Below are 18,154 nucleotides of genomic sequence, written 5' to 3'. Positions count from 1 at the left end.
TCACCCCAATAAGAACACCTACGTTTTTCTTTTTGGTCTGCTAGGTGTTTGATACACTGATGGTGTATTTGACTTATCAAATCATAGTCTTAACACAATTTGATGCACTGATTCTTATTAGCTACAAATGGTCTCCACCAGTTGAGCAGCACAATCTTATTGACAGGGGGTAGCTGCTGCAGTACATCTAATAGATTTTACCTACCTAGAGTATTTAGCTCTCCCTAGCTCAAGTCCTAATAAACAGCAAATTGTATGGAATGTCACATCAGGCAAATAACCTGTACCCTGTGCTGTATAGTACTTGGCATGATTGGTTTTTTTTGTTTTTTGGAAATGATATAACCTGTGTCCACCAAAGGCTCCAGGATTAATCCAATTGCTCTCCAGGTTTGGTCCCTCAAATGAAAACAGGCTGTTTACCAGCTTGCCTGTCCAACACACCAAGCCTATCAAAAATGAAAGTTCAGTGTGCCTTACTCACAAGTAAGTGCACAGGTTCGCACTCTAAATGCAAGCCTGCCATGCAGAGATAAGAGTTGCAGGTCCCGTTCAGGATCACGAATCAATGTATGGAGAGAGAAATAGGGTCATTCAGCACCCTGGACAGCTCACAATGAGCAAGCAATTCTGCAATGGTGCCACCATGGAATTCCACATTTAGAGAAAGCACTGGAATAGAATATGGCTCAGAACAGAACACTACATCAAGAATCCACTGACAGAGGCAGTAAGCTTCTGAATACTACTTGCTGGAAACCACAGGAATACTGTTGACCTCAGTTTCTGCTTGTGGGCTTCCCATAAGCACCTGGTAGGCCCCTGTGAAAACAGGATGCTGGACTACTGTAGATGAGCCACTGGTCTGATCCGGAGGGCTCTGTTTATGTTGTTAAGCCTGAAGCTGTCTCCGCTCCTGGGGAGAAAGATCATGATAACCACAAATTATATTTTTCCTCCCTAACATCAGCTTTGTTAATTTGACTATGGAGCTGAATAGCTTCAGTTGTCTTAGTAAATTATTTGTATCTAGAGTCCAGTACAGGAGGAAACTGAGTTCAATGTATTCCATGCTTTTACCAGGCTAGGTGATGTTATTGTCATGATTTATTAGGTGTGTCTGAGTTTTTCAGGGCAGACTCAGAAACAGCATGGGAATTCTAGATTATACCTCTATAAAAATATATTTATTAATTGAAAATTATATGATTACCAAAGAGCAGCCCCATACACCGTTTGATCAACAAGGAAAACCCATTTCACTAACCTACTTGGTACTTGGCAATTTCCTGGTTCTTACATACATAGCCAGGAGGTAGAAACAGGAAATTCTGATGAACTGTGTTTTGCTGCATGACTGGGAAGGTCTGGCATAGACCTTCTAACACATGGCCCTAGTAAACAATTTTTTCTTGCATACACAGATGAATGACTGAATATTCCCAGAAATATGATAGCAGTCCCGTGTTTTTGAAAACAGGATGCATTTAAAAAGAAAAACAACAGAGCAACCCAGTCAACATTTTTATCAGACTGCATCTTAAGCAAAACATCACTTCCCATATTATTGCCAAATCAAGCCACAAGAATTACCGGTATAACCTCTATTCATAACTTGGCACAGCCCTTTGGAGAACATTAGCAAATTGTGATTCCCCCCCCCCCTTCATAATTTATTTTCTACATGCTGTTTGGCAGTTAGTTGCTGGAGAGAAAGGGGCAGAGCTTACATTTAATGTCCCAAGTACTGGTCTGTGAAGCACAATTTATTTACAAGTGTCCATTTTTCCCCTTGTTGAGTCAACAGCCAATTTAGCTTTTTGTTTAATCTCATAGTTCCATTCTAAATAAATACATGGAAGTGGAATATAAATCACATCTCCCTCCTATGCTGACAGTGATTTATCTTCCCAAGACTTCTGGTTGACTAATATGCTATAGCTATGAAGAAGCCGAGGTAATGATGTAAATGCTTATGTCAGAAATTGCATTCATTCTATCATAATATTGGGCTTCATACTAAGAAGAATGGCCATCTTACATTCTCAAATCAAATTGACAGATAACTCTAAAAGTGACTTTTAGAAAGGCTCTTTCTCAAAGTCTTGCCATTAAGCATCTGCCTTCTCAACCACCAAGAGAAAGAGAAATAAACAAACCATATGTTATATTTTATTCTTTTCATAAAGAGTCAAAATCAGACACCGTGATTGCCAAGTCTCCTTTTAAGTGACAGATAAGAATGTGTCCAGTTAATCACTGTGGGATAGCTGTAGAAACCATTTCCTCAGACTATATTAGCTTTATAATGGATTTCTCAGTCAACTTTCGAAAGGTTTTTAATTAGCAAAATCTATTGTTTTTAAATGAATAATTGATCCATTTGCTTGGTTAAAACCATTTGCACGCCACCCTTCCTTTCAATGTGTTCAGGTAGCAGATGTGGGCTACCCATTTTATTCTCTCAACCATGTAAGTTCGATTACACTGAGAGAAAGTTTTGCTGAGGACTTGTCAGCCAGTTTCTTATCTGGTGAACCCAGGCTATGCTGTCTTAACTCCTTCACCCCTGACTCAGCCACAGAATGTTCAGCATCTCTCCCCCATTCTCAGCCAGAATCCAACACACTGAGCCAAGCTCAATGTGTTCCACAGGAATGACAGGAGGACCAGAAAGTGGTGGTGGTGGTGGAGACTTAGGCTGGATCCTAAGCTCCTTCATCTTGGTCACACGATGTGGCAACCCAATGTAAAATAAGCTGGCAAAGGGGATCCTCCTTAATGAGGGTCCTGGTTGTGCTCAGACCCCTGAGACACACCCACACCCACACCTCACTAGGTGGTAGGTGTTGGGCATGTCCCAGGCCTGTCATTATGGCCCCACAATCACACCAGGCCATTTGAGCCAATCCGAGGCAGGTGGTGTGATTGGGGGGGGGCTTTAAAAGCGGCAGCGTGACATGGCCAAGACAATTGCTTCACGCTGCTGAACACCTGCCCTCCCATCCCTATTTATAGGTTGCTGCATTGGCCTTGCTTTGAATGTTAGTTGGTCGCCTGTTTTGGAACAGGGGCCGGGTAGGAATTTTGTCCTTTTGGCAAATTGGTACTAGCCACTTGGTTTTCGCCTACCCCCTTAGGAATTGTCACAACTTTGTAAGGTTTGGCAGTTAGGCATTGGGTTAGTGAGGTGTGTGGGAGGGGAGGTGCGGCCATCACCTGCCCCTCCATGAATAGGGTATTCCGGTAAAGGAATCTGGGGGGTCCTAGATCTCATCCGAAGTCCACTTGAGGGGCTAGGGCCATGCCAGGACCACAGGGTGAGCTTCGGTTGGTCTTCATTGATGTGGCTCCCTTGTTTGTTTACCCTTCCAGACTACCTGCCAGAGAGGGAGGAGTCAGTTATAGTCAGTTGCCAATGCCTAAGCCAATACCACTCACTTTGTTGTAATCAGTAAAGTTGTGGCCTAAATTTTACCCAACAACTTAAACCAAAAATACGTGTCAGTGTGAAGTTATTTACTTGGGGGAAGGGCTTGGTTGGCTCGGAGCTCAAAAGATGTGCTGTAAGTCAAACAATTTAAAGGCTTATTTTCCTTCTGCCAGGCTTTGACTGGCTCAGTCAGCTGTAGCCCCACTCCTGAATGGAGTTTGGATTTGGCATACCAATATAACTTTTTCTACCTTCCCTTGTGTTGGCTTGCTCCTTTAGAGAGCCAAAATGGACGAATGCATGCATCCCTAGTTACATACGAGTTTCCTGCATGAGGGTGTACGTGGAACAGGACAGTTACTGCTGCTTATATTGGCCTGATCAGGTTAAGGGCTTTGGATGACTCTCCTTTTTGGAAGTCTAAGACAGGCAGAATGAAACATGATGATTACATTTCCTTATTACGAGGTTATTGTGCTGACAAAAAACAAACAAACCACTGGAAGCGTCCATGCTAAATTGTTCTGAGTTCAGTTAAAGTCAATAGAAATCAACTGGTTTAAGCTACCTGAAGGCCGCAGCGTTATGCCGAGAACCTCTGTGTGCTAACTTGGAAGTAAATTCCATTAAAACCAGTCAAACTTATTTCTTAGGAAATAATGCTCAGGGGTGATTTTGAGTGCCACTAAACTTTTTGGATCACATTTATTTGTTTTATTTATTATCATACAGGAACCAAGAAACAAAGACAGATAATTAAGGCTGCTATCCTATGCTCAGTTACCATGGAATGCCCCACTGAACCTTATTGCATGGTTTAAAAACATATTAATGTTAAGAACATTACACTGCCGGTTTGATATACATGAAGAAAATGCACAACACCCCATCCTATCTTACAATTCACTTAATAATTCTGAATCTATCAGCTAACAGTTCTTATCTGGGAGTCTAACTTTGATTTACTACTGCTGCAGTTACAGTTTCTTTCCTTTCTTCTTTCAAAGATTAAAAGGAATTTCTGACAGCATCATCCCCTTCTCCCTTATTCTGCACTAAGTTTAAGGCTGAGGCGGCAATATGATCAAAGCTGCAGTTAGCTTCTGCTCAGTCTGATAGCACGTTGAGATGGTGACATTGCACTTTTGATGTCTCTCTCTTTCTTTCTTTCTTTCTTTCTTTCTTTCTTTCTTTCTTTCTTTCTCTCTTTCTCTCTTTCTCTCTTTCTCTCTTTCTCTCTGTGCCTCTTGCCAGGGTAGGGCTCTGAAAGATACCAAACAGCCTGGTCTTAATGTTCCACTTTCTTTTCCCTCTTTGGGGGGAAGTGGTAAGCATTAATTTGCATCATACTAACAGACCATTTCCCTTGATATAATTTAAGAGCGCTGTTTAATTCCTTTTTTTAAAAAAAAATCAATGGCTCATTAATGCACATTCAATCATTAATATACATTAGCAACTGCTAATGGGCAGTATGAGAACAGAATGTTCATAGAAACTTGCGACCAGTTTCCCCTAATGAACTGACCCTTGCTACTATTGGAGGTCAGTTATATACAATGGCAACTTTTCTAATAAAGGGCTTAAAAAAAAAAACCTATCACCAGTGGAATAGCCAGCGATAAGCCTTGTCAGATGGAAAACCAATAATAATGATAAACAAGAAGATCTAGAAGCATGTGGTGCAGAGGCGCCCCTAGGGGTTGGTGAATCTTGCCCCTGGCAAGGGTGCATGCCCAGTGGGGTGCAAAAATCAGACTATGGAGTGTCTGATACATATGTGTGTGGTGACACAATGCTACTGTTATTGAGAGATCAAACATAGGAGAAGCTTCTCATCCTTCACACACTGCGGCACAAAGGCATGCAAATTTGCTCACCCTTCCTCCTTGCCTTGCCTTCACTCTGGATGCTTCAAGTATTTGAGACGTGTAAAAGGTAGTAATTTCTAATGTGGCTATTTCTATTTCTGGTGTGTGTGCAGATGCAGCTCCTTAATGGGGGTGCAAGGGATGCTTCTGATGTGCTGTTACCAAAATGGAATCCTATTTTGGTATTAAGTGGCGAATAAAATAACAGTGGCAATAATAATAACAGTGGCAATAATAGTGCCACCCAAGGCACTAAAAACAAACACAATTCATTCTGATTATGTATTGATTGTGACCTTGCAACCAATGGAATTTGGAATGGAGAATCTGTTGAGAGGTGATCTAACCAGATTTCAGGGAAGTCATGAATCATAGAATCATAGAATCATAGAGTTGGAAGAGACCACAAGGGCCATCGAGTCCAACCCCCTGCCAAGCAGGAAACGAAGAATAGCTGAGTTCACTGGCAGAGGAAGGGGGGTGCAGTGAGTGTGGTCTGCCCTGGGTGTCATCCCTGGGGGGGGGATCACCGCCCCACTCCCCTGGGATGCTCACTGGCTGAGTTTAAGCAATTTTAAAAGTTCACTTTTGACTACTGTATTCACACCATTGTTTTGTCCATCCAAAATATATCTTACATATATTATACTGACAGTTTAGATTTTGCAATAAGAATGTGTGTGTGTGTGTGTGTGTGTGTGTGTTGCAGTTGTATGCCTTTAGATGCTCTGATGAAAGTTGTCATGTATTCTAAAAGTAAGGAGATTTTAACAATCCTGTTAAATCGTATACACAAGAAGCTGCTGTAAAACAAGCCCATTGTAAGTTAAGATGATGCAAAGTACATGAGATCCATTCCATTCAGGATTTGAAGACACTAGCAAGACAGACATCCATAGTGATCTGCTCTGCATTTTAGATCTGTGCCACATGGATTTGATTTTCAGATCCTTCATAACAGCTGATTCCATTCCAGGTCTCCCATTTCTGAAACATCTGAGAAATATGGGTAAACAGCAATGTATGCTAAGTATATTTTTGAACTGTTGCAAGATCATTATGATCCATGAGAATAATAAGGATGGGGGAAATGTACAGCTAAAAATGCCCTATCTTTGAAACCTGATGCAAAGCTAACACAGAACCAATACATGTGAAATACTTAGAGCATCTTAAAACACAATTCAAAATAAAACCACGGAAATAAAATGTTTACCACAGTACTTAAAAAAAAAGAAGTTTCACATTCTGTATTCCAAAAGTACTGTGATACTCCCCCACCAACTTGCTTAAAATGCATATAAAATTGTTAGATTACTTCACCCTTGCAATTTTATGTTCAAAGAGATGAGTCAAAGTGAGCAAAAAAAATATGAAATTAAAAAATCAGAACTCCAGTCTTTTTAAAAAAAACCCAGCAGAGATCCTTTTTGATAACATTTGAAAGTGTAGGATTAGCTTTCAAAGACAGATGGCAATAAATCGAAAGCTTTAGCTTAAATAACATTCAATGCAAATAAAAAGCCAAGACTGACTATTTTGAGTGTGGATTTGAGCCCCACCTGGGGCAAAAGATTCCTGCGTTGCAGAGAGTTAGACTAGATGACCCTGGTGGTCCCTTCCAACTATGCAATTTTATATTAATTCCAAATCTACAATTCTATGCTAAAGAAGTCACCGCTATCCCATACAGGGTAAAGGTAAGTAGAGGCAAAATTGAAATGTCACCCACTGTCTGCTTGGGGGGTGGGGAGGGGAGAAAATCCTGAAGTTTCAGGGTCTTCTCTTTATTTGATATATAACATGTTCTTTCAGACAATACCGCAAAATTCTTCAGCGCACATATATAGCTATTGCCAGGTGAGGATACTCATTGAATTATATTTCTAGCATGTTGTGGCATAAATAAGGTGTCTGAGTCATAGTCTCCCTTTATTAGTGTCACACAAACTGTGTTTTCAAACACAAAGTGTAGAGCTACCAGTTTTGCCTGAAGCGAAATATGTTTTCACAAAAGAGAAACATCCCCCACAATATTTAACCTACAGTATTTCAGGTTTGACCCCTTTTGGTAAAATCCATGCCAGATCAATAAAACCTCGGCTGTCTGATTCACTGTTTAAACATGCTGACCAGAGAAATTCCCCTCTGTGTTCTGAATTTGGGCATCCAGAATGGTTTGGAGTTTGGAAGCATTTTAGAAAGTTGGGTTGTGTGACGTGTATCATTTCTTCTTCATTACATTCGCACTCTACCTTTCTTCTACTGCTCAGAAATCAGGCCGCCAATTAATCATATTTTCTGCTGCTATTGCTATATATAAGAAGAGTTGTTGAATTTCAGAGTCTTGCAACCTCCTTCATACATTTAAAAAGAGGGAAAGGGGGGGATATTAATTCTCAAATGTGCACCAAGTTTTACTGACCATAGCAAAATGCAGTCCCCCTGCCCCAGGCTTACTTCAAAAGCACACCCTTCAGATTCCATCTCCCTCCTTTTCTCCATTTCACTGGTGCCTTTTTTCTTTCCTTTTGCTTTTCAGCTTCATACATTTGACAGTGTGGTCACTTTCTTGCATGCTAGATGAGCAGGATCGCTGCCCTCTCTTTCAGCACAGAGATGCCATCCAGGGCAAACCCTCTGTGGAGTTTGCCCCCCTATGTGTGTGACATCATACTGGGTTCATAGGGAAAGGGTTAACCAATTGTAAAATGACTAATGAATGGGAACCCAGGGGGCAGAGTTAACTGGGTATAAGGTTTAAGCACAGAGGTTTTTTTAGTTAGTTAGAGTTGTTGAGAAGACAGTCTGGTGTTAGAAGAGACAGAGAGGATGAGTCTGTTGGTTGGGCTAGTCTGGTGTGAGAGAGTGAGAGAATTTGTTAAGAGGAGTCAGTCAAACAGTTGAGATAATCAGTCAGAAGGTATTAGGAGGGTATTATAGGCTGGTAAAGAAACTAAAGTTAAGATACTGACAGGAATATTATCTGAGAAACCATAAACTTGTTAATGTTTGTAAAATAATCTTGGGGGGGGGGGGTTGGTTCACTTTTGACATCTGACTGGACTCAGTGTTTTACCAGAGAGTAACTGGTTGGTGGCAGCAGGGAAGCGAGCACAGTGGAGGCACAGGGATCAATAGACAGTTAAACGTCTGGGGACCCTGTGTGATCGCCACACCCTCCAACTTATTCTAACCGAAATCCATGCCGCTGCCCCCCACCGACTCAGGTCTGTCACTGCCACCACTACCCTGTGCAACCTCACAATCCATCCCTCCACCAGAAGTCTCACCATCTCTGAAAAGCCTCTGCTGAGTGCTCAGATTGGGAGAGGAGAGAAAGTGCGCTTCTGGAAGTGCGGCCCAGCTTCCTGAAGCATGTCAGTGACTGTGGCAGACCTCCAGGCCTTGGTGAGGACCCTGCAGAGGAAGCAGGACATCACAGATTGACATAAGAAGCTGCTGTCCATCAGTGATATCCCAGTAAAATCGGGATCAGTCATGCAGGGATCTGGTTTACAAGGTTCTCTCCCTCTGCCTGACCTGCCAACAATAAAAGGCTTTCGCGTGTTCAGACCCAGAAACCTCCCCCCTAAATAAATTCACTCAAATTTTGGTTTTGGTTTTTGGCAGAATTTAGGCCACAACTTTATTGATTACAGAAAGTGAATGGTTGCATAGGCTCTGGTTCGACTAGCAGGCAGCACTGACCCAGGGTTCCAGCATAGGTCAGCCAAGGGTGAACACCTGGATAAGCTGAAAGTGGGAACAGGCTATCTCCACCACCCAAATGTCCTCCTGGACTCAGGCACGGGCACAACCCCCTCTCAGGGGTTGACCAAACCAACAATTTCCTGGATTCCTTTAACGAAATACCCTTCACATAGGCATGGCAAGAGTGTTCTCCCATCCCTATCACCTGAACCAGAGCCTATCCACAAACTTACAAGTTGTGACGATTTGCTATGCGACAGCCGAAACCCAAATGGCAACAGCCAATCAGCCAAGTGGGTAAAATTCTGGCTGTGCCCCTGTCCCAATGACAGATGACACACAATGGCATAGCAAGGTCAGGCGCAAAGCCCTAAAAGTAGGGAGAGGTGGGCAGGTGTTCCGAATGCACGCACTGAAAGAGGAAGCTCTGGGTCACGTGCATTGGTATAAATAGGTTCCTCAAACCGTTTGGACTGCATCCCATTGGCCAGATTGCACCCAGCTACGAGGGACCTACCAATCGGGTGTTGTGGCTGACCAATTGTACCCCCCACAACACAGGGTGTCAGTTTCCAGATCTCACTGCAATACATGCCCTCTTTAAGGGAGGACCCGATTTCCCATTACATGTTCTCTGCATAGTGGAAGGAAGCACACTCTTTCCTATACTGTAAGGATGGAAAAGTAAAAAACTAGACTTAAGGGAGCAAGATCCATTGGGATGTCCAGCCAAGGCCATCTTTAGTATATGCGCTGGTGGGGTGAAAAGATCTGCCCAGCACCCCCCCCCAAAAAAAAAAAATTGGGGGCAGGCCAAAGTTGTTGAGCTTTTTTAGGGTGCAAATAAAAATAAAAAGCAGCAGCGATAGCTCCTTGGTCTTGCCAAAGCAACTGCCTGCAAAAGGGGCACTCTGAAAGCATGGCAGGACCAGAGGCAGGGATTCTGAGCCTGTTCAGCTTGGCCATGTTAGCTGGCAACCCAGGTTAAAACACTGTTTTAAAGGCTGCTTTTCTCTCTGCCAGGCTGAGATAGACCAGCAGCAGCCCCACTGCTGAGCGGGATTTAGATCTGGTGAAATTGTACACAGGTTTAACTTATACTGGCTTGCTTTATGCCAGCTTTGTGTGCATAGGATTGCTTCTTTAAAGCCTAGTGCAGTTGTAGGTACCAGTTTAGCAGTGCTGGAAACAAGGATGGAGGAATCAAGCAGCTGTGGTTTTTCCTCAGTTTTTCAGCCTTAGGTTCAGTTTGCAATATTTATGTATCACTTACTGATTATTCATTTTTTTTAGGAAACACTCATGAAAATTTGCAGCATTCTAGGTACATTTTGGTATTTAATTTTGCTTAATATTTACCCTTTTCAAGCAACATCCCCAATAAAAAGCTGTGTGTTGGTTTCACAGATATATGCATTTTTATGCATGCCTTCCCTTGAGACATACATTTTGTACACATTTTTGGGATAATTGCAGAAGTGTGAATTGTGGAAGGAAAGCTGGGTTTCAGTTTGCGTATTGTTTCAGAATGCAAAGGTTTCCATTAGAATGCAAACTGAATTCCCCTCCCCATCCCAGTTGGCACTTAATTTTTCTGCTTTATGAAACCCAAAGCTTCTATAGAAACCTGTGTAACTTTGAGCAGTATTCAATTACTTGTAAGTCACAGTTGTCACTTATTCCACAATACAAATATCTGAGCCCCCATTGGAGAAGGTCGCCTTGTAGAATCCTCATAGTACTGCATCTCTCCCTCACACCCATTTAATTTATTTCTGGCTTGGTATTCATGAGCTTTCTCAGAAAACTCCGAAAGAAAAAGTTTAACCCTCTCCCAAAGTAATAATAAAAAGATCTGTCCCAGCTTATAGTGCTGGCAACCTTAACACACTGCTTTATTAACTGCCCCTCAAAAAAGTCCATGTTTCTTGAACAAGTCTTGGACATTAATCACAGCTCAGACTGAGCCATGCAAAAGCCCCCAATGGGTGATCTTCTAAGGCTTCAGAGAGCTATGGGTAAACCCAGGGATGCTTCAAAGATTTGGGAACAAGGGAGCTGTGTAATATCTGAGCTTGTTTGACAAAACACACCAAAGCTCTCTGACCCACATAAGCTGAAGCTTAGGCAGAGACTATATATTGCCACAAAGCCCTCCCCTTGCCTTTATTTTCTTGGTTTTCAAAGCTGATGGATGCTTTAAAAAATTCCTCTGAAAAGTCTAAGTATTGGATGCAGACCACGTGTTTTCACTGAAGCAGAAGGGCAGGAGTATCACTGCATCAGATGCGCACATAGCTTACCCATCCAGGGAGATTTTGTGGGAGAGGTATATTCAAACATACTGTCTCTTAGGTCAGCCTTCCCTTCGCAAACCTGCAATACTGCTGGGGCTAGGACGCGGGTGGCGCTGTGGTCTAAACCATTGAGCCTCTTGGGCTTGCCTTCAGAAGGTCAGTGGTTCGAATTCCCATGACGGGGTGAGCTCCCGTTGCTCTGTCCCAGCTCCTGCCAACCTAGCAGTTTGAAAACATGCCAGTGCAAGTAGTTAAATAGGTACCGCTGTGGTGGGAAGGTAAACGGCATTTCCGTGCACTCTGGTTTCCGGCCCAGTGTTCCATTGTGCCAGAAGCAGTTTAGTCATGCTGGCCACATGACCCAGAAAGCTGTCTGTGGACAAACGCCAGCTCCCTTGGCCTGAAAGCAAGATGAGCGTTGCAACCCCATAGTCACCTTTGACTGGACTTAACTGTCCAGGGGTCCTTTACCTTTACCTTTTTGTTCTACTGCTAGGGCTTATGGGAGTTGTAGTCCAAAGCACAGGTTGGTAAAGGCTGCTCTGTATGCACATTGAAGATTGCTGTGTTGTGAAAGGAATGTGATTTGTTGAAACCATGGATCAATTCTCAATCCTGTCTTGATTGTAAAACAACATTTGTCATAGATTTCAAATACCTTTCTTTCTGCTAAGCCTTTTGTTTTACATTCTCAGCCATTTCCAATTAAAAAGACCCCTCCCCCCCCAATGCAGATAGTTATATTACTGGCATACCTTCTTTTTACCTAGACTTATTTTCATTAATCGAGTTTTCTTAATCAATAATTAAATGAGATGCTCTCTCTAAGCTATGCACACCACACATCTTTAGCACTGAGAGCTTTGACGCCCAACTGTGTCTCTCTGCGGGAGTTGTCCTCTTCTGTCTCTCCTTTGATTAATGTTGTTTGCCATAGAAATGATGCACGGTGATAATGGTCGCTAAATAATCAGCCTTCAACACTGCATGGATACTGGGGGGAAACATAGCAGAAGCATACTTATTGCTATTAGTGTTGTGAAATATACTTGACACTGTAACATAGCCTGGGAAATTGGCCACCCTCTGGTGGGTGGCGCTGTGGTCTAAACCACTGAGCCTAGGGCTTGCTGATCAGAAGGTCGGTGGTTCAAATCCCCACGATGGGGCGAGCTCCCGTTGTTGGGTCCCAGCTCTGCCAACCTAGCAGTTTGAAAGCACATCAAAGTGCAAGTAGATAAATAGATACCACTCCGGCGGGAAGGTAAACGGCGTTTCCGTGTGCTGCTCTGGTTCGCCAGAAGTGGCTTAGTCATGCTGGCCACATGACCCGGAAGCTGTCTGTGGACAAACACTGGCTCCCTCAGCCAGTAAAGCAAGATGAGTGCCGCAATCCCAGAGTCATCCGCGACTGGACTTAATGCTCAGGGGTCCCTTTACCTTTACCTGGTTAGAATAGGAAATGTGATGTGTAGGCATATTTGCCATATGCGGTCCTGAGTAATGCCAAGGAAGATTTGCTTCTCCCATATATGAACTGGACCACTAAGCTTAAGTGCAGTTCCTTTTTAATAGTGGAAAGAGGAAAGAGATATATTGCCACCCCAAAACTGGAGACTGGTTCACCTATGAACTTATGAAATGATTAGAGACGTGCTGCAGACAGCACTTTCATATAGGTAACCGAAAATAGGGTACAGAAAGGGGGTTATACCCCCAGCTACCCAGACTCTTCCTTCCTTCCTTCCTTCCTTCCTTCCTTCCTTCCTTCCTTCCTTCCTTCCTTCCTTCCTTTTCTTTCTTTCCAAAGAAAATTACAACACAAAATGTGGAGGCAGGTTCATGCATCAGCAATAGACAGGCAGCACAGTTCCTAAGTATGCTTAGGGAACAATTTATGGCAAGACCCACCAGGACGAGCAAGATCCAGCTGGTCTCTAGCTTGAGCAGGGAGGTCCCCAGGAATTATAGAAACCCTGTCAAATTACCATTGCCAAAGAGCTTTGTGTCCTACTGGCCAGATTTTACATGTAATGAAAGACTTGAAACAGCAGTCCTCACCGCCAAAGCTCCAGCTGTCTTGTGGAAAGTGACATGTCTGTGTATCAGAAGTGGTGTGAAGTAAGGAAACCAGCTGCAGGGAATAACAAGACAAGTGAAAGGCTCTCAGACAAACATTTGGAGTGAGACAGAGAGAGGTGGTGTGTTGTGGGGTCTCATTTTTCCATGGTAGCAAAAAAGGTCCAGGGGGCGATGATAAAGTCCTTTCCAAGACAGGAGAGGTAGACCCAGATTGTGATCCCAGCAGTGTACTACAAATCATGGATGTGAACAGCTAAAGCCCAACTAAGATCTGTATGAATGGGTAGAAGGGACATCAATGAGTGGGAATGATTTTCAATGGTTTCAGTGAGGAACAACAATGGTGGAGATAGACCCTGATCCATGTTTATCATTTTACTGTTTTGCACAGGCTTCATTGCTGCCACTGTTGAAAAGAGAATCACAGCACAATACTTTATGTGTCTACTCAAAAGTAAGTCCCAGTGGGATTTGATCAAAAGATGCTACAAAACATAGCCTCGGTGTTGTTACAGCTCCAAAGAAATTGGAATTACAGTTGCTATATTTTGAAAAATCTTTGGCATTCTGAATTGGGCACTTGGATTATTCAGTAATGTTCAACCTTCACAGCTTTGATATCTCAAAAGTGTAGAAAGTAGTCTCGACATATTAGTTTATATGTGCATCAAAAAGTAATCAGGAAGTAATATGTAATCTGATTGCTAGACTTGTTTTTTCAAAACACTCAGCAAATAGCTCACTGGCCAAAGATGAATAGCTCCTGAAGATGTGGGAAATTGCAACAGTAGGGAAGCTAACAGTCTATAAAAAAACTTGTTTAAAGGCATATCAAACTTTGAATACATAACAAAAAAATGAGTACAAGTGATTAATTACTTGAAATAGTTTAGCTGAAGTTTTGGAGACAATCTTAATTATATGCTTTCCCAAACTGTTGGATATTTTGTGAGAACTGGGTTGTTTGTAAGTGACTACTGTTGTTATTTCTAAGTTACAATTTATTTTTAAACAACAGTCTAGGTCAGGAACCATGGCTCTGAATGGAATCCTGGCATAATGGAATCATGATTGAAGTCAGAAGCACCACAACAGTTACAGAAACAAGGGGCCAACAGCAACCCTGACAGACACACCAACACCAGCTGGTGATGCCTTCTATATTGGACATGTATGGAGACACCAATCAATGAATAGCATTGTCATTGTGTCATGAACCTTCATGTATATACAATGTGCAGTACAAGCAATGTACAGTACAAGAAGGTGCTCCTTTCCAGTGCAGGCTACCACGGTGGAATGGGTAGGAAGGCAAACAGCAATGGACAAACCACAGACGTCAGGGACTTCTGCAGGTAGGAGCTCATGTCCCCTAGCAGCAGAAAAACAGACAGCATGCAAATAGCTAACACTCCAGACAGAGTACAAAGGACTACCATTACAAGAACAGCATACATCAAGCTTCACGTCCATTAGGTAAGAAGAAGGTGTGGAAATCTCATGGAGCTTCCAGAATCATGGTTCAGATTCTGCTATGGATCCAAAGCTCCTACTAAACTCTGCTCTGTTTAGTGCCCCCTGTGTGGAGGAACAAGATGTCAGCTTGATGAATAAGGATGGCATATATCACAAGAAAAAGCTCACAGGCCAGCACCACAAGCTGCCTTATAGCTGTGATGGAAGTCAGTGGGTGTTTTTGCCAAGGATGCCAAATAGAAATATGAGCAGCGGGTCAAAAGCCCTAAATTCTCACTATGCAATGTCACTCCCTAACCCCACAGCCAAAGCAGCAGATGGGAGGTAGACTAATGAATTGTCTGTTGCGTCTTGGGTGCTTGGCCTGTGGAACACTACCTTCTACTTCATCCTGTGTTTCAACCTCCAAAGAGAATAGCAATATAGCCATATCCAAACTAAAGAGGCCTACTGTAGGACTATTCCCTAGTGGTAAAGTACAAAGTAGACAGATGGTCCTAGGTCCAGTGTTTGCTCATTCATCAACCTAACAAGTTTCTCCCTTTGTTTGACACAGTATATCAGCAGAAACTGTAGAGGTACTGAGGTGTCACTGAGTTGTTTGGGGTCTCCCATTTATTTCATCCAAGCACCATGAGCAATATGCAGACCCTTCGCCCAGACTACCATCCTGGAAAACTCACTGTCCACTATTTCCCATCATGGAGTCAGCTGAGATGAGTAACAAAGCAGGGGATTTCTATCTTTGAGCCCTCAAGGAAGCATGAAAAGGCAAACATGGCATTTATTGAATGGGGTCAATGTTGAAGTGAGTTCTGCAGGGGAACGATAAAACTCAGTTTGTCAACTCCTTGCAGTGTCCCTCTGGCCAGCTGAGCAGGATGTAGGGTTTTTTTTGAAGGGTAGAGCATTCAGTGCCATGAGCTCCCACCTGCAGTGATATAGCCTACACAGAGGTTCATGAACATATGAATCTACTTGAAACCAAGTCACAACACTGGTCCATCCACCTCAGTACAGTGGCACCTCGGGTTAAGTATTTAATTCATTCCGAAGGTCCGTACTTAACCTGAAACTATTCTTAACCTGAAGCACCACTTTAGCTAATGGGGCCTCCTGCTGCTGCCGTGCCGCCAGAGCACGATTTCTGTTCTCATCCTGAAGCAAAGTTCATAACCTGAAGCACTATTTCTGGGTTAGTGGAGTGTGTAACCTGAAGCGTATGTAACCTGAGGTACCACTGTACTGTCAAGTCTGACTGGCACCAGAAACACAAGTAAATGCATTTTTCAACCTTGCTACCCAAGATTCTTTAACTAAAATTGCTGGAAATTAGGACCTAATACAGGCAAGCCTACAAATCAGCTGAGGCTCTCACACAGACACTTTCAGATCTCTGTGAAATGTTTACAATTTGTCCAAATAACTTGAATTCTTCTTCTTCTTCTTCTTCTTCTTCTTCTTCTTCTTCTTCTTCTTCTTCTTCTTCTTCATGTGAAGATGGACTAAAGTGCAGCTGAACATTTCTCTTAAACAGTAATAACTGATGCAGGACCGTGAGACACAAATGCTTCAATCTATGAATCTATGCCATGTTCAAGAACAACTTTGTTGTTGTTTAGTCATTTAGTCGTGTCCAACTCTTCGTGACCCCATGGACCAGAGCACGCTAGGCACTTCTGTCTTCCAGACTGCCTCCCACAGTTTGGTCAAACTCATGCTGGTAGCTTCGAGAACACTGTCCAACCATCTCGTCCTTTGTTGTCCCCTTCTCCTTAGGCCCTCCATCTTTCTCAACATCAGGGTCTTTTCCAGGGAGTCTTCTCTTCTCATGAGGTGGCCAAAGTATTGGAGCCTCAGCTTCAGGATCTGTCCTTCCAGTGAGCACTCAGGGCTGATTTCCTTAAGAATGGATAGGTTTGATCTTCTTGCAGACCACGGGACTCTCAAGAGTCTCCTCCAGCACCACAAGAACAACTAATCATATCCATAAAGAGCTTCACTTTCTCCTTAAAGTGAAGCCAATATCATTCTCCATTACTTAGACACATTTAAGTTATCTGTTACTCCTTAAAGGCTTTGTAATTCTGCAATGTTCTTCACAAAATTACTATTATGCATAACTCATTGAACTGCACCACCATGTTAGTATACTGAAATGTGGTGATTCTTACTAATTTCCCAGTTGCTTTGAATGATGCTTCTCATAATAAAATACATGATCCTTCAGCTGTATTCTTGTGTTCACCATGTTATTATCTCAGGGGAAGGTTGGCATCAATCCGCATGGTATCATTTCTTCCTTGAATTCAATTATGAGTGCCTTTTTATCCCTCGTTGTCTTAAGCAGACAAAGATGGAAGGCAATTATGGGGTAAAACAAATAAATGAGAACAACAGAACAGCCCCTCAGGAATGTTTAGCTAAAGCATGATTGGAAAATCGTTAGCATGGGTTCGTAGTTGCTGTATATCATTGTTGCATTTGGAAAACAATGCCTGTATTCTCTGGAATTGGGTCTTTTGCTTAATCCTCCTCATAGCAACCTCATGAGGCAAGTACAGCATTGGCTCAAGCATTTAACCATTGGCCCCTCCTGTGGACACCCATCACCATAAAGCATTCACATAGCAGTCAACTAATACTCACCAAAAATGTGCAGGAGAGCGGTCCCTCTATTGAAGTGAATGGAAACGGTCATGTGGAGCGGTACTCCCAGTTGTGCAGAGAGAGTGCAGGATTTTTACAGCCATGGGTCTCAGCTGTAGCTGTAGGCTTAACATGCTTTCTTCTGACATACAATAGCTCTCTTAAAAATAAAAAAACAGATTTAACTATTAGGAGCATGCATATGGCTAATATATGCCTGGTGGTAAACATTTGAATTCTCAGAACCGCAGCCCGGCAGTAATTGCTCTGGAGCTGCCAACAGATCCAAAAATGTTAGCAGAAAGGGAGAACCTTTAGATGTACATGCCAGACACATTAACACTGCATGGCTTCAACACAGGGGAGAGCACCAGGATTGCTTAGCTTCAGAGAATGAAGGTCTCCTGAGCATTCTGTCCTCAAAGATCTATAACTGCCACCTTTGAAATGACATCATTGTTATCAGAGCAACTGATGACGGCAGATGCTGAAGCAATTTGCAATAGGAATTTAAAATGCATGTTTTGTTAGTCATTGATACACACACTAATAATAATAATAATAATAATAATAATAATAATAATAATAATTTATTTGTACCTTGCCCATCTGGCTGGGCCTCCCCAGCCACT

At 42.6% G+C, this 18,154-nt stretch overlaps 1 long non-coding RNA gene across 1 annotated transcript; it reads right to left on the bottom strand.

Moving 5' to 3' along the window:
- Positions 1 to 4,106: 4,106 nt before the first annotated feature.
- LOC310761277 lies at positions 4,107 to 18,151 on the bottom strand. The gene is made up of 2 exons (XR_014547302.1): positions 17,523 to 18,151; positions 4,107 to 4,696 (listed from the first exon to the last, which is right to left on the bottom strand). It is a non-coding gene; the product is annotated as an uncharacterized lncRNA (long non-coding RNA).
- Between the last annotated feature and the right edge of the window lie 3 nt (positions 18,152 to 18,154).

The sequence above is a fragment of the Podarcis filfolensis genome (genome assembly GCF_964270895.1).
Source record: "Podarcis filfolensis genome assembly, chromosome: 4".
Taxonomy (NCBI): Eukaryota; Metazoa; Chordata; class Lepidosauria; order Squamata; family Lacertidae; genus Podarcis; species Podarcis filfolensis.
Note: the sequence above shows the minus strand (reverse complement) of the source record. Positions and strands in the feature narration are given on the sequence as shown.